Raw genomic sequence first — 15,939 nt, 5'->3', positions numbered from 1 at the left:
AGTTGTGATTCAAGCCTGGGTCATGTTGGTACACAAGAGAGTGGTTCGTCGCAACTCCAAACCTATGATCATATATGACCCAATGTTCGCCCGAGATATGGAGAGGATGGCGAATCTAAACTACATCTACAACTGTAATGATGTAGAGGCTGTGAACATGCTTCGAATGAGAAGAACCCCCTTTTCCCAAGATTGTGGACAAGTTTAGAGAGATGAGGTTGCTAGACGATAGCATCAACACCTCCGTGGAAGAGCAAGTAGCAATGTTCCTTCATGTTGTAGATCATAATCAGAGATTCAGAGTGATCAACAATACATTAAATAGAACTCGTGTGACAATTTCCTGGCATTTCAAGCAAGTCTTGTATGAGATTGAAGATCTTAGAGGAGAGATGATTAAAACACCTACTGGTCAAACTCCTGTGAAGATAAGCCCGAGCTATAGATGGTATCCATATTTTAAGGTTCACAGTATTACCTGTTAGTTCTTGCCATCATATGATTACACTGTTGTGAACCATAACAATTTTTTTCATGCCATCATATCATCAATAGATGGTACTCATGTGACTGCTAGAGTGTCAAGGTCACGGGCTGCAACATACATGGGAAGAAAAGCACTACACTTGTTCAAATGGGTTGTTTTTGTTTTTGTTGTCTCCGATCTCAAGTTTTCATATGTGTTAGGATATTAGCTAGTTGGGAAGGATCAACGCATGATGCTCCGACAAAAAGGAGCTGGCACCTATAGTCCTGCTGGGAAAGGTCTTTGCTGACAGATAAATCTATGCCGAAAGAAATTATGACAACATTGGTGAGATCTGCGCCGACAGACATTTCTATAGCGACAAACTACTCTATGCCAACAGTTCATCTGACACTGTGCTATGCCTCAAAGGGGGCAACTAATGGACGGCGGCGCACAGGTCGAGGAGGAGGGGCGCACTCGATTATGTCTAGATTGGTGCGACACCGCACTCTATTTAGGCCACGGTCGCGAGAGAAAGAGGGGTAAGATCGGGAATCAAAGAGGTATTTGGGTGTGTCTTTTCTTTTATTTCCCTTTTTTGCTCCTCTAGTCCGGCTCGGATGTTTCACATGGCGTGCACATGACTCTCTTTGTACACCATATTTTTTGGGCGTGGGCCGAAGCAAACAATGCCGACACTTTTTTGTGTCTCCATGAATCCACGACACACAAGCTATCAGTAAAGTCTATATATACCGACAGAAATTACGTCAGTGCTCTGGTGATGATTTGGCGAGACAGACAATGTGTCATGACCTTATATAACACTAACATACATGTGTCAGTATAGTTTGTGAAACAAAAAGTGTCGACGATGGTCACTTCTATCCAGAGATGCATGTTGTCTTTGTAGTGCCGTGGTGTAGTGTTTGCTGACAACATGGCTTGACCTCATGGGATCAATATCTTTAATGGTAAGTTTAACCTAGGAGATGTTGGATATGGATGTCGGTCGGGGTTCTTCCACCCTTCAAGAAAACCAGGTACCATCTCAATGAGTTCTCTTCAAGGAACTATCCTAAGATTTCACACGAATTGTTCCATCTTAGCCACTCCAGCCTTAGAGTTACGGTTGAGAGGGCATTTGGTGCTTTGAATAATAGGTTTACTATCATTGATCAGAAGGCATTCCACCCTTTCCCCATCCAAGTTAAGCTTGTTCTGACATGTTCCATTCTTGATCTTAGATTGGGATCTTGGTGAGTATGTGCAGGAGGAGGAGTATGTGATGGCTGATGATGTGGAGGCACATGACAATGAATATTAAAAGAGCAAAAGGTTTGAGTAAGCTAACACTATGTGGGCTAACAAAGGTAACACAAGAATTCAAAGAAGAAGATGGTGAACTTCCTAGTTGATTAGCATTGATGAACTTTCCCCCATTGAGCCAGCCATCTGATTGTTAATTTGATATGCATTTGTTTAGTAGTTAGATGAACTAATGAATTTCCATTTGTTTAGTAGTTAGATGAACTGATGAATTGCCATTTGTTTAGTAACTAGGGCGAAGTGGCAATTACTTTGTTAGCTAGGACTAATTTTTTTATTTTGCACTACCTATTTATGTATTATGGTAAGATCATGACTAGTGAGAAGGGGTGGCCACAACATTAAGCCTGATGCAACCAAACGCCATGTAATTGCATCATCACAACCATAACCTTGAAATGTTGCCAACCAAACATCATGTACCAAACGACCTCATGATGCAATGCGGGCAGCCAAACGAGGAGTAGAATATGATTTAGACCATGTATTACCTTAACCAGGCTTGACCGAACTACAGGTACAAGGAATCAAAATGGTTGTAGGCATCCAAACACGCCATTAGTGTTTTAGTGTTTATGAGTTCTTATTTTTCAAGGGAAAGAGCCTCTTGACACTTTATTGCAAACTTAATAAAGTTACATCAGTATATGCGGTAATAGAAAGCTAGGTGGATCATCATCCTACTAGTACATTACTTTGGAACCATATGCATGTCTAGCTAAAAACATGTGCCAAGATGTTTACTTCTGTGGGGCAATGGCTGAATTGAATTGATGATATTTCATGTGGATGTTGGAGAGAATCAGTCAAAATTGCGGAATAGGGTGACAACATATCTGAATGGGTTGCAACTTGTCGTGCGGTCTTATTATAGTGTAGACAGGCCGCCTGTCAAGTTTCGTCGCATTCGGAGTCCGTTTGACTGCCCAACCGTTAAATAAATAACCGCGATATAGTCGGTATATTCGTCGGACGTTTCGGTCTCCGAAACTGCCGCCGGGCTGCATTTCTCCTCTCTCTCCTATCAGACCAAGCCTCTCTCACACAGCCCACTAGCCCAACTATCTAACCCCCTCCGCTCCGGACCGTTGGATCGAGATCCGATGTCCGAAAACGGAGCAGAAACCCCCCTAACCCTAGCCTTACCCCTATATAAACACCCCTCCTTCCTAAATTGGGCAACCCTAGCCCCTAGCCTCCCCTAACCTCCCGCAGCCGCCACCTCCCACCTTCTCCTCATTTTCAGCGCCGCCCCACTCCACCTCCGCCACTTGTCGCGCCGCCAACCGCCAGCCGCCGCCGCGTCGTCACCCTCGGCCAATCAGGCGCCGCCACCTCGCCTATCCACGCGCGCCCAGCCAACGGGACGGCGCCACGCATCCTCCCCGCGCCCTGCTCTCCCCGCGCGGCCCGCGAAGCCCATCCAGGGCCCGCATGGGCCCGAGCCCCACCGCCGCGGCCCGCAGCCGCCCGAGCTCTCGCAAGACGCGCCCCGCTCGATCCCGTCCTCGCCGCCCGACTCCTCTGCCGCCGGCGCGTGGGATCCTCGCCGCCGCCATGGTCCGCCTTGCCACCGGCGCCCTTCCAGGCCGGACCTCGCCCTCGCGCCCTGCTCCTCCCTCCTTCCTCTCTTTCTCCCTACCTCACGCTCTCTCTTCTCCTCGCAGAACCACAATCGCTGCTTGCTGTCGCCGTCGCCGTCGCCGAGTTCGTCGCCGACCTCCTCGCCCCGATCTTCACCGAATTCGGGATCCCCGACCCCGGATCTCCCCATTCAGGCCACCCCCCTCGCGCCCCGGCCTCCTCCTTGCTGGCTCCGGTGAGCTCCAGCCAGATCGAGCCGTCGCCTCCGCCTGTGTCCTTCCAGGATGAGGCGCTCACACGGTCTAGCCACGCGTTGACCGCGCTGGCCAGCTTCGTGGGCTACAGCCGAAGCCAGCCCAGTATCGCAAGGCCCAGCGCCCTTCCAGCCGGCCTGCTTTGGCCTCCTCACCGATGGCCTGGTGCCCGCGTGGGCCTCCCCAGCCGCAGCCAGCGCCAGGCCCAGCCAAGCCGGCCTGCCAGGCCTCCTACACCGACCGGGCCTTGGCCCATGGTGAGGCAGCCCTCCAGCGCCCCTTTTTTTTCCATTTCGTTTGGACCTCTGTCTAGATTCGGCCCATATAGTGTTTTTTCCCTGCGCTGCGATTTTCTCTAATATCCAGTGTATTAACAGTTTTACAGAAAACCCCCTAGACTTCATGCATATAATTACTCACAAACCATGCATCATATGTAAAAACTTCATATATGTAAAGTGCTTAGAATTTCATCTAGTTTAATATATGCCACTTTCATCTATGTTAAAAATGTTTAACATGTTGTTTGTGTTTATTTTGCATAATGCCATGTTAAAATGCTTTAATTCATAACCAAATAACCGTAGCTCGGTTTTTAATAAACTTTATATGTAAATGGGGTGGAAAAATGCCTAGTTTAACATGGTCCACTTTATTTTACTGTTTAACAACTCTAAAATATTGTTTAGGGCAGAACAGTACCAAATTCATAATTTGCATATGGGGATTTTCCGGACTTGTTGTTTGTTGTTCCGGCCTCATTTAAACTTGTCTAGATATGTAGTTTTTCATATGCTTCACCCCTTGCCATGTTTAACAACAATTAACATGGTTGTGTACCTAAACGAGAGCGAACTAAATAACTCAGATGTGGTGTTTCGTCAATATGCAACTCGTTGCATATTGATCTCCACTTAACTTGTAGTATTGTTTGTTGCACTTTGCCATGCCATGCCTTATTAAACCGGACATGCATCATACTTGTTTGTGCATCATGCCATGTTTATGCTTGTGCATTTACCATGTTGTTTATTTCTTTCTAGTGTTGCTTCTTAGTTCCGGTAATGTTGCGATTGTGAGGATTCATTCAACTACTTCCGCTTGTCTTCTTCATAGACCCGTTCTTCTTCCTTGCGGGATTTCAGGCAAGATGACCGCTACCCTGGATCTCAATACTATCATTGCTATGCTAGTTGATTCGTTCTATCGCTATGCTGCGCTACCTATCACTTGTTCTTCAAGCCTTCCCAAATTGCGATGTTCAGCCTCTAACCTTTGACACCCTCCCTAGCAAACCATTGCTTGGCTATGTTACCGCTTTGCTCAGCCCTCTTATAGCATTGCTAGCTGCAGGTGAAGTTGAAGATTGCTCCATGGTGGACATGATTTTGGTTGGGATATTACAATATCTTTTATATTATTAATGCATCTATATATTTGGTAAAGGGTGGAAGGCTCGGCCTTATGCCTGGTGTTTTGTTACACTCTTGCCGCCCTAGTTTCCGTCATACCGTTGTTATGTTCCTGGATTTTGCGTTCCTTACGCGGTCGGGTGATTTATGGGACCCCCTTGACAGTTCGCTTTGAATAAAACTCCTCCAGCAAGGCCCAACCTTGGCTTTTCCATTTGCCTCACCACCACCTATATTTCCCTTGGGAGTAATTAACCCAAGGGTCATCTTTATTACAGCCCCCCCCCCCGGGCCAGTGCTTGTCTAAGTGTTGGTCCGAACTAGAGCCCTTTGCAGCGCCCCCTTAGGGAAACTTGAGGTCTGGTTTTAGTTGTACGGATTGCTCATCCGGTGTTGCCCTGAGAACGAGATATGTGCAGCTCCTATCGGGATTGTCGGCGCATCGGGCGGTCTTGCTGGTCTTGTTTTACCATTGTCGAAATGTCTTGTAAACCGGGATTCTGAGTCTGATCGGGTCTTCCTGGGAGAAGGTCTATTCCTTCGTTGATCGCGAGAGCTTGTCATGGGCTAAGTTGGGACACCCCTGCAGGGTATACTCTTTCGAAAGCCGTGCTTGCGGTTATAGGCAGATGGGAATTTGTTAATGTCTGGTTGTAGATAACTTGACACCAGATCCGAATTAAAATGCATCAACCGTGTGTGTAGCCGTGATGGTCTCTTCTCGGCGGAGTCCGGGAAGTGAACACGGTTTCTGGGTTATGCTTGACGTAAGTAGGAGTTCAGGATCACTTCTTGATCATTGCTAGTTGACGACCGTTCCTTTTGCTCTCTTCTCGCTCTTATTTGCGTATGTTAGCCACCTCATATGCTTAGTCGCTGCTGCAGCCTCACCACTTTACCCCTTCCTTTTCCTATTAATCTTTGCTAGTATTGATACCCATGGTAATGGGATTGCTGAGTCCTCGTGGCTCACAGATTACTACAACAACAGTTGCAGGTACAGATTGTGCAATGATCATGATGCGAGAGCGATGCTTGCTTGCGTTGAGTTCTTCTTCTGCTTCTTCGATCAGGGGATAGGTTCCAGGTCGGCAGCCTGGGCTAGCAGGGTGGATGTCGTTTGAGTTTCTGTTTGTGTTTCATCCATAGTTGGATGATGCTTTTATGTATTGTGATGTTGTATTCATGTGGCATTGTATGCCTCTTGTATGTATCCCCATCTATTATGTAATGTTGATGTAATGATATCCACCTTGCAAAAGCGTTTCAATATGCGGTTCTATCCTTGGTGGGACCTTCGAGTCCCTTTAGGATAGTATCGCATATTGGGCGTGACAGTTTATGAATAAAGATAGTCCTTAGACATTATCAATGATGTGTATCAGCAAGTACGTGACTTGTTTGTGGGACTATGCATTGTATGATGATTGTCCTAAAACGTCCCTAGTCGAAAGGGTTGTGTGGACGCGCAGCTGACTAGATTAGCATGTGACACGGTGGATGGCTCGGTCTCACTAGCCATGTAGCATTGGATGCTAACCGGATAATATGGACTCGAAAGGATCTGGTCGGATTCGATGTAGTCGGTGATAACCCACAAGTATAGGGGATCGCAACAGTTTTCGAGGGTAGAGTATTCAACCCAAATTTATTGATTCAACACAAGGGGAGCCAAAGAATATTCTCAAGTATTAACAAGAATACCTTAATATCTGCAGCAAAGTAGTATGGAAGTAACAGTAACAATGACAAAAGTAATAGTAGCAGTTTTGTAGTAATTGTAATAGTGGCAATGACAAAGTAACTAAGCAAAGAACAATATGTGAAAAGCTCATAGGCATTGGATCAGTGATGGATAATTATGTCGGATGTGATTCCTCATGTAATAGCTATAACATAGGGTGACACAGAACTAGCTCCAGTTCATCAATGTAACGTAGGCATGTATTCCGGATATAGTCATACGTGCTTATGGAAAAGAACTTGCATGGCATCTTTTGTCCTACCCTCCCGTGGCAGCAGGGTCCTATTGGAAACTAAGGGATATTAAGGCCTCCTTTTAATAGAGTACCAGACCAAAGCATTAACACTAAGTGAATACATGAACTCCTCAAACTACGGTCATCACCGAGAGTGGTCCTGATTGTTGTCACTACGGGGTTGTCGGATCATAACACATAATAGGTGACTATAGACTTGCAAGATAGGATCAAGAACTCACATATATTCATGAAAACATAATAGGTTCAGATCTGAAATCATGGCACTCAGGCCCTAGTGACAAGCATTAAGCATAGCAAAGTCATAGCAACATCAATCTCAAAACATAGTGGATACTAGGGATCAAACCCTAACAAAACTAACTTAATTACATTGTAAATCTCATCCAACCCATCACCGTCCAGCAAGCCTACGATGGAATTACTCACGCACGGCGGTGAGCATCATGAAATTGGTGATGGAGGAAGGTTGATGATGACGACGGCGATGGATTCCCCTCTCCGGAGCCCCGAACGGACTCCAGATCAGCCCTCCCGAGAGAGTTTAGGGCTTGGCGGCGGCTCCGTATCGTAAAATGTGATGAATCCTTCTCTCTGATTTTTTTCTCCCCGAACGTGAATATATTGAGTTGGAGTTGGGGTCGATGGAGCTCCAGGGGGCCCACGAGGCAGGGGCGCGTCCTAGGGGGCGCCCCTTGTCGTGGTTCTAAGTCTGACAGTAGTGTAGGGGGGGTACTAAGGAGAGGCAAGATCCTAGCTATGGAGTAGTTGTGCACACAAGTGTTATACGAGTTCAGGCCCTTCTCGGAAGAAGTAACAGCCCTACGTCTCGGAGCCCGGAGGCGGTCGACTGGATTATATGTGTGAGAGTTACAGGGGTGCGAACCCTTCTGCCAGTGGAGGGGGTGGCTTATATAGAGGATGCCAGGACCCCAGCCAGCCCACGTAGCGGAGGGTTAAAGTACATTAAGGTCTGGCGTTACTGGTAACGCCTTACATAAAGTGTCATCATGACCATAAAGACTACTTAATTACAGACCGTTTGGATACAGAGTAGATCTTGAACTCCTGGTGAGTGAGTCTTCATGGTCGAGTGTCTTCAGGTTCGTCGAGTGTCTTCTAGTCTGTCGAGTGGAGTCCCTCTTGGTCGACTGGAAGATGGCTTCTTCTAAAAGATGTCCTCGGGGAGGGTACCTTGGACAGGTCCATGACCCTACCCTAGGTACATGACTTCATCATTAGCCCCCGAATGGATCAAGGTTTGAGTGAGGAAGGAGTTGGCAATCTTTCCGACCTGTTTCCTGGTGTTGTAAAGGTGTTTTGCTCTGGATCAATGACTTTCAAGTGAGGATGTCAACTTTCTTTCAGTCGCCTTGATCCATTCTTTATATCTGTCGAGTGAACTTTATGGACTTGGAGATTTCCGAGCGACGGATCGCAGGAGATCTTCCGTCTGACAAGTTGTCCTGCGGTTAGCGGATTTAGTGGGATCTGAATTTTGGGAAGCGCGCAAAGCGGAGAAGACCGCGGTACTTGGATGGGATAAGACAGAGACGCCTCGATTCCCGCGCCACCTTTTCGCCATGTATCGCCTACGCGACTGTTTTGGGATTTGACAGGATTGCCCGGGCCTACCAGTCAGCCACTCAGAAGCGACTCCATATAAGGGACCGGGCGGAGGTTTTTGAACAGTGCTCCCTCATTTCCCCTCCCTCGTCTCTAGATTCCTCCGCCGCGTTCGCCAACTGCTCAGCACCGCTGCTCCATTCCAACCTCGTCGGCGACAATGGTGAAGGAGAGGACGACGGCTTTGGAGCAGGCGAAGAAGGCGACGGCGAAGGTGAAGGGGAGAGCGACCAGTCGGGGTGGATCCTCGTCGCGGTCCACCTGCCACAAGGTTAGATCCAGAGTGATTGGATCCGCTCGACCATCACCCATAAGGATCTCGACGACCTGGCCAGCGAAGGCCTGATTGCGCATGGGGCGGCGAGGCTCCCGAGGACGGAGTGGCAGCCGTAGCCTCAGGAGGGTGAGTGTGTATTCTTAGCGACTCATGTAGATCGTGGGTTCTCTCTTCCGCCACATCTTTTCTTTCGAGGGTTTCTGAACTTCTTCGGGGCTCAGCTTCACCACTTCACACCCAATTCCATTGTCTATCTCGCCACTTTCGTATCTTTGTGCGAAAACTTCTTGGGTTGTCGGCCGCACTGGGGCCTTTTCAAACACATATTCAATTGTCGCTCTCAGACGGTGAAAAAGGCCAACCCAAATGACGAGAGAACTCAGGTAATCTAGATGTGTGGGGGTCTTGGGGTCCAGATGAGGAGTAAGAGTGCTTTCCCGGCTATGACCCTTCGCGAGTCAGTCAGAGGGTGGCAGTCGACCTGGTTCTACTGCCAAGACCAGCCGACACCAGGGCAGTCGACTGGGCTCCCTCCCTTTTCTATGAGTCGAGTGAACAAGCCATCCTCTCTGAAAGTAGTTCCGGAGGAGAAGGCTCAGGTTAAAATGTTGATGGAGCGTGTAGTCCAGCTTATTCGCGACGGTGTGACTGGCATGGATCTTCTGGAGGTTTTCCTTCGGCGGTGCATCCAACCACTCCAGTACCGGGGCCACCCGATGTGGTTGTACTCTGGTACTGAAGACACCACTCGGGTCCACCCAGAGGAGGTCGACGATGCCACACTGGAGAGGTGGATGACTGCCATCACAGGGAACAAGGACAACCCTTGTGGAGCCAGGAGGATCCCGCCACTCGACCAATCTTATGAGGCAGACAAGGTATGACCACTTATCTCCGATTGTAATCACGTTCAGTCCGTTCTGTTTCGTTGCAGATCGGTCGATCGACTTTTGTCTTGTTTGTTGTCTTTCAGGCTACCACTAAGTTGTATTCGATGCCCAACAGGGCGCAAGAACAGACCGACGAGGAGGAAGGAAGTGGAGGTGAAAGTCAGGAGGAGTGGGAATCGGATGGTGATGAGGGTGATGAAGATGCAGGCTCCGATGAGGAGGAAGAGGAGGAGGAAGTTGTGCCTCCTCGTTTTGAAAGAAGGTCCAAGCTCGCCCACGACCCTGCGGTCGAACGCGGCAAGGGAGTCGCGCCTGCTAGGCAATCGACGAAACGCCCTCGGACGACTTCACCGGCGCCGACTGAGAAGGCGTCGAAGCAACCCCGAGCGGCCCCGACAAAACCGGCGAAGGCACTACCGAAGATGAGGATGGAGATTCCGACTGTTTCTGGGTAACATCATAACTCATGTTTTTCCTTTTAACATGGATATATTCTTGGTCGACTCGATCGCTGACCGACTGATTTTTGAAATCGCAGTGCTGCTACTTCTAAAACTTTAGCCATGCATGAGGATCAAGAAATGGAAGATGCTGCTACTTCTCATCCTGGTATGATCTGCGCAGTTTCGCTTTCGGTCGATTGGATCTTTATTTTTGACTTTGAACTTCTTCTGCAGCTCCACCTAGCATTATCATCGATCTCCCTAACGATGACGATGAAGCGCCACTAAGGCCGAGGAGGAGCAGGAAGGCGACTGTTGGCAAGACTGCTCAGGTTGTGTCAGCACCTGAACCACTGATTCCGGAGGGGAGCAATGTTGCTCGGGCTACCGTGTCCTTTGCGGAGCCATTGACGGTTGCCTGCCCTTCGTCGTCGAGCGCTGATCCACCTTCTCTCTTCTCCATGTACCATGTCCCGGAGGACCAAGCGAGCGCTGCCAAAGAAGCCATTCGTCAAGCAGGGATCATGATGGAGCAGGTGAAGGCGATCTGAACTGCCAGCCAAGCAGCTTATGGCGCGAGTTCAGCTCTTCAGAGCAATGTCCAGGTTAGTTGAACACCGACTGAAAATCTTAATGTTTGTCATGCACCCACTGGGTGTGTCAATTGGAATGTCAGGATTAGTGGGGGCACGCTGAGTGCACCCACTGGGTGTAGTCCCTGAGACTACGGTGGACTGCTGGCAGTCAACTATAGTCTTTGTGTCTTGAAATTTCTCACTTTTATTTGTTTCACTCGAACTAGTCGAGTGGAATCATGGAACTGGTGGGGGCACACTGAGTGCACCCACTGGGTGTAGTCCCTGAGACCGTGGTCGACTGCTGGCAGTCGGCTATGGTCTGAACAATTCTTCGTTTTTTTAGCCTAACTGCTGACAGTTAGCTGCTTTCAGTTGACTGATTGATCCGAGCCGGTAGAACCAGTGGGGGCACGCTGAGTGCACCCACTGGGTGTAGTCCCCGAGACTACAGTTGAATATTTTTGATTCGGCTGTAGTCTTAGAAACACTACAATTTTTCTCTTAGTCACTCGGAAGTGATCTGTCTTTGATGTCAGTCGACTGATCTTTCGCAGAAATCTTGTGACCTTGTTTCTCGTTATACCGAGTTGGAGAACAAGCATATCCAGCTTGAACTTGACCCGAAGCTTGTCCAAGAGAACTTCACGAAGTCGAAGGAGGAGGCAAAAGATATATTTGGTGAGAATCTTGACGACTGTCCTTATTTTTGTCCATTTTTTAGTCTGATCTCTCTGTCGTTTTGCAGATAAACTGAAGGATGCTCTGAAGAAGAAGGACCTAAATCTTGCTAAGGCGCAGAAAGCGGCTTCGGACAAGACGAAGCTTGTCGAAGAGAAGTTGGCTTCGATAAGCAAACTTGAAGAGGAGAATGCCACTCTGAAAGCTGCTCTTGACGCGGCCAACAAGGAGGTCACCCAACAGAATCGTGAGAAGATAGCCCTGAGTGACAAGGTTGGCAAACTGGCGGGAAAGAAGAATGACTTGGAGGTTTATCTAGGAGGACTCGCCAAGAAGCTATTCCTCATGCTCGAAGGTAACCCCTTATATCTGACTGGTAATTACTGACTTGCTGTAGGAACATTAGCTTATCCTTGAATCGTGTCCACAGAATTCTGCCAAAACTTTGAAGAGGAGACTAGTCGAGTGGAAACTGGCTTGGATCCCATCAACTATCCAGTGAAAGATGAAGCCCCTATGAACGTGCTCCGCCTCGAGTCTCGCGTTGCTGCAGTGGTCGACTACCTTGCAAGACTGAAGGCTGCAACGTCGTGCATCAACACATCACTCTGGCCAGAAGAAACACTTCAGAACGACCTCGAGTCTCTGATGACTCGACTGAACGAAGTTCCAAGTCGAGTGCAAGAATGGAAGAAGTCATCTGCTAGGTGTGGTGCCGACGTTGCTCTGTCCTTAGTCCGCGTCCACTGCAAGGAAGCGAGAGAAGACAAGCTGGTGTCTCTCAAGGTGGCCAATACCAGGAAGCATGACTTCCGTTCTTTCATGGAGACCTTCATTGCTGCTGCCACTCGGATCGCAGACAGGATCGACCTGGACGAGTTTGTTGCGCCTTCCAGCCCTCCGCAGGAGGGGTAAAAACTTTTACGCTTGATGTCTTAAATTTGCCTCGGAATGCCGAGTGGTCTTGTAACCGATAAACTTTAACAGGCTTGGTGCCTGAGCACTTTTGGATCCGTAGGACGTTATCCGAACTTGGTTTGCCGTTTAAATATGTTTGCTTCTGCTTTCGAACAACCATCCTCCTTGGGTTGGAATATATACTAGTGTCTGGGATGCTCTTTTGCAGGTAGGAACGAAGCACAAATTGCAATCGACTTGTACTCGTCATGTTTAGGCGAGTGCTGGGCTGCAGCCAAGCCTCCGAGTAGGAGATTTGTTCTCCACTCGACAGGATTTTCGAAACTTAGGCGAGCACTGGGCTGCAGCTAAGCCCTCCGAGTGGGAGGTTCGCTCTCCACTCGGTAGGATTTAGAAACTTAGGCGAGCACTGGGCTGCAGCTAAGCCCTCGACTGGGAGGTTTGCTTTCCACTCGGTAGGATTTTTAGAAACTTAGGCGAGCACTAGCTGTAGCTAAGCCCCCGAGTGAGAGGTTTGCTCTCCACTCGGTAGGATTTTAGAAACTTAGGCGAGCACTAGGCTGCAACTAAGCCCTTGAGTGGGAGGTTTGCTTTCCACTCGGTAGGATTTTTAGAAACTTAGGCGAGCACTGGGCTACAGCTAAGCCCCCGAGTGAGAGGTTTGCTCTCCACTCGGTAGGATTTTAGAAACTTAGGCGAGCACTGGGCTGCAGCTAAGCCCCCGAGTGGGAGGTTTGCTCTCCACTCGGTAGGATTTTCGTGGCGCGGCTTTGGAGGAGAAGGTAGCAGTCGACCTGCGCTTCATCCTCCTTGCGGAACGCACGTTGTATTTGCGGCGTAGCTCGGAAGGAGGAGGTAGGTGTCGACCCGCGCCTCGTCCTCCTTGCGGAGCGCATGTTGTCTTTTATACTTAGGCGGACACTAGGTTGCAGCTAAGCCTCCGAGTGGAAGGCTGGCTTACCACTCGGTAGGATTTTTGTTTAACTTAGGCGAGTACTTGGACTGCAGCTAAGCCTTCGAGTGGAAGGTTGGCTTACCATTCGGTAGGAATTTGTTTAAACTTAGGCGAAACGGATTCGCAGCTAAGCCTCCGAGTGGAAGGCTGGCTTACCACTCGGTAGGATTTTGTTTAAACTTAGGCAAAACGGATTCGCAGCTAAGCCTCCGAGTGGAAGGCTGGCTTACCACTCGGTAGGATTTTTTTTACAAACTTAGGCGAAACGGGTTCGCAGCTAAGCCACCCACTGGGGGACTGATTTATGAGAACAAAAGCAATAACAATCACTGAGAAAATTATGAAACTCTTGTCTTTGATGAATACACTACAGAAGTACTTTTATTACAACTCATCCGAGTGAAAACTTAAGTATAAAAGGGGCGGAGCAGATTCGCATTCCAGGCTCATGGCTCGTCAATCTGGCGATCGACGTTGTAAAGGCGGTATGCTCCGTTGTGGAGAACTTTGGTAACAATGAAGGGGCCTTCCCAAGTAGGGGCGAGTTTGTGCGGCTTCTGTTGGTCGACTCGGAGGACCAAGTCTCCTTCTTGGAAGGCTCGACTCTTCACGTTTCTGGCGTAGAATAGACGCAAGTCTTGCTGATGGATGGTCAATCGGATCATGGCCATCTCTCTTTCCTCTTCTAGGAGGTCGACTGCATCCTGCCGGGCTAGTTCTGCTTCGGCTTCAGAGTAGAGCTCGACTCGTGGCGCATTGTGAAGCAGGTCGCTTGGCAGAACTGCTTTAGCTCCGTAGACCAGAAAGAACGGAGTCCTCCCGGTCGACCGATTTGGAGTAGTCCTCAATCCCCAAAGAACTGATGGAAGTTCGTCGACCCACACGCCTGCTGCGTGCTTAAGGTCGCGCATCAACCGAGGTTTCAGTCCTTTGAGAATCAGGCCGTTTGCTCTTTCTGCTTGTCCATTCGACTGAGGGTGGGCGACTGAAGCGTAGTCGACTCGTGTGCCTTGGGAAGCACAGAAAGCTTTGAATTGATCGGAGTCGAAGTTTGACCCATTATCAGTGATGGTACTATGCGGAACTCCATATCTGAATATTAATTCTCGGACGAAGCTGATGGCAGTGCCTGCATCAAGATTTTTAATGGGCTTGGCCTCAATCCACTTGGTGAACTTGTCGACTGCCACCAGTACATGGGTGAAGCCTCTCCTGCCAGTTCTCAGCGGTCCAACCATATCTAAACCCCAAACAGCAAAAGGCCAGACGATCGGGATGGTCTTCAAGGCTGAAGAGGGCTTGTGTGACATGTTGGAGTAGAACTGACATCCTTCACACTTGTCGACTATCTCTTTCGCCATTTCATTTGCTCTGGGCCAGTAAAAACCCGCTCGGTATGGTTTAGCCACGATGGTCCGAGAGGACGCATGATGGCCACAGGTCCCCGAGTGGATGTCGTTGAGAATCATTCGACCTTCTTCCGGTAATACGTTCTTCGAAAAGATAAGTAGTTAACAAAGTGCGGCGTGTGCGTAAATCTGACAATAATATTGCAGAGGGCGCCAGACTAGATCCGGACAAGCAACAGCTACTGCATCAGCTAAAGGCCGGCGAGAGGGTGCTTATGAAGGTGCAGCAGGAGAGGAACAAGCTCCAGGATGCCCACACCCAACTAGGAGAAGAGCTCAAAGGTGTTCGGGCCCAGCTATCTGGCTCCGTGAAGGAGAATCAGCGGCTTCGTCGCGGCATTTATAGTAAGTGCTTGAGCAAATTCCTTTGAAAAGAAGAATTCGGCGAGGAAGTCGATTGACATTAATGTGTATTTAGGTGTGCTCACAGGTCGCCCTGCGGAGGAAATGCCCGGTTTAACGGGTGACCAACTTCCCGAGCTGGTGCAACTGCTCGAACGTGTTCGGCAGGCGATGAGTGGCGTCGTTCAGGCCTTATGGCCTTCCGTCTCCCTACCTGAGGGCCTTGGAGGGCTTGCTGAGAAGCTTCAGGGAGTACGGCGACGCCTCCGTCTGTGGAAGAAGATATCGGCCTGCCGTCAAGGCGCCAGGGAGGCCTGGGCCATGGTGAAGACGCGGTACCCGAAGGCTGACCCAAACCACATGGCTGAGGTCGGACCTGTGGGGCCTGATGGGAAGGAGATCCCTGTGAGATTGATGTACGGCCAAGTAGAGCTGGCCGCGAAATATTCCCAACAAGACTGTAAATTAGATAGCCTGTTAGATGGGATTGAAGAGGAGTACAATCAGTCAGTTTGACGATGTAATTTTGAAATGACATATAGAATGCCTTCTAGCCGGATTGTAGATCGTTTGTCTTTGCGGACCTTTTCACTTCAACCTCGGGACCCAACAGTCGGGAGTGTGTCCGAATACCCTTACGGTTATAAAAGAACCGGGGCATGCATGGAGACAAGGCGTCGGGGTCATAATTGCTTTATCAGACAAGTGCCCAACTAGCTATGTTATATTACATGGTTAGTAAGAAACATCTTCCAGGGAGAATAGTTCTGTTAAG

This window comes from Triticum dicoccoides, chromosome 1B, assembly GCF_002162155.2.
Source record: "Triticum dicoccoides isolate Atlit2015 ecotype Zavitan chromosome 1B, WEW_v2.0, whole genome shotgun sequence".
In the NCBI taxonomy this organism is placed as follows: Eukaryota; Viridiplantae; Streptophyta; class Magnoliopsida; order Poales; family Poaceae; genus Triticum; species Triticum dicoccoides.
Note: the sequence above shows the minus strand (reverse complement) of the source record.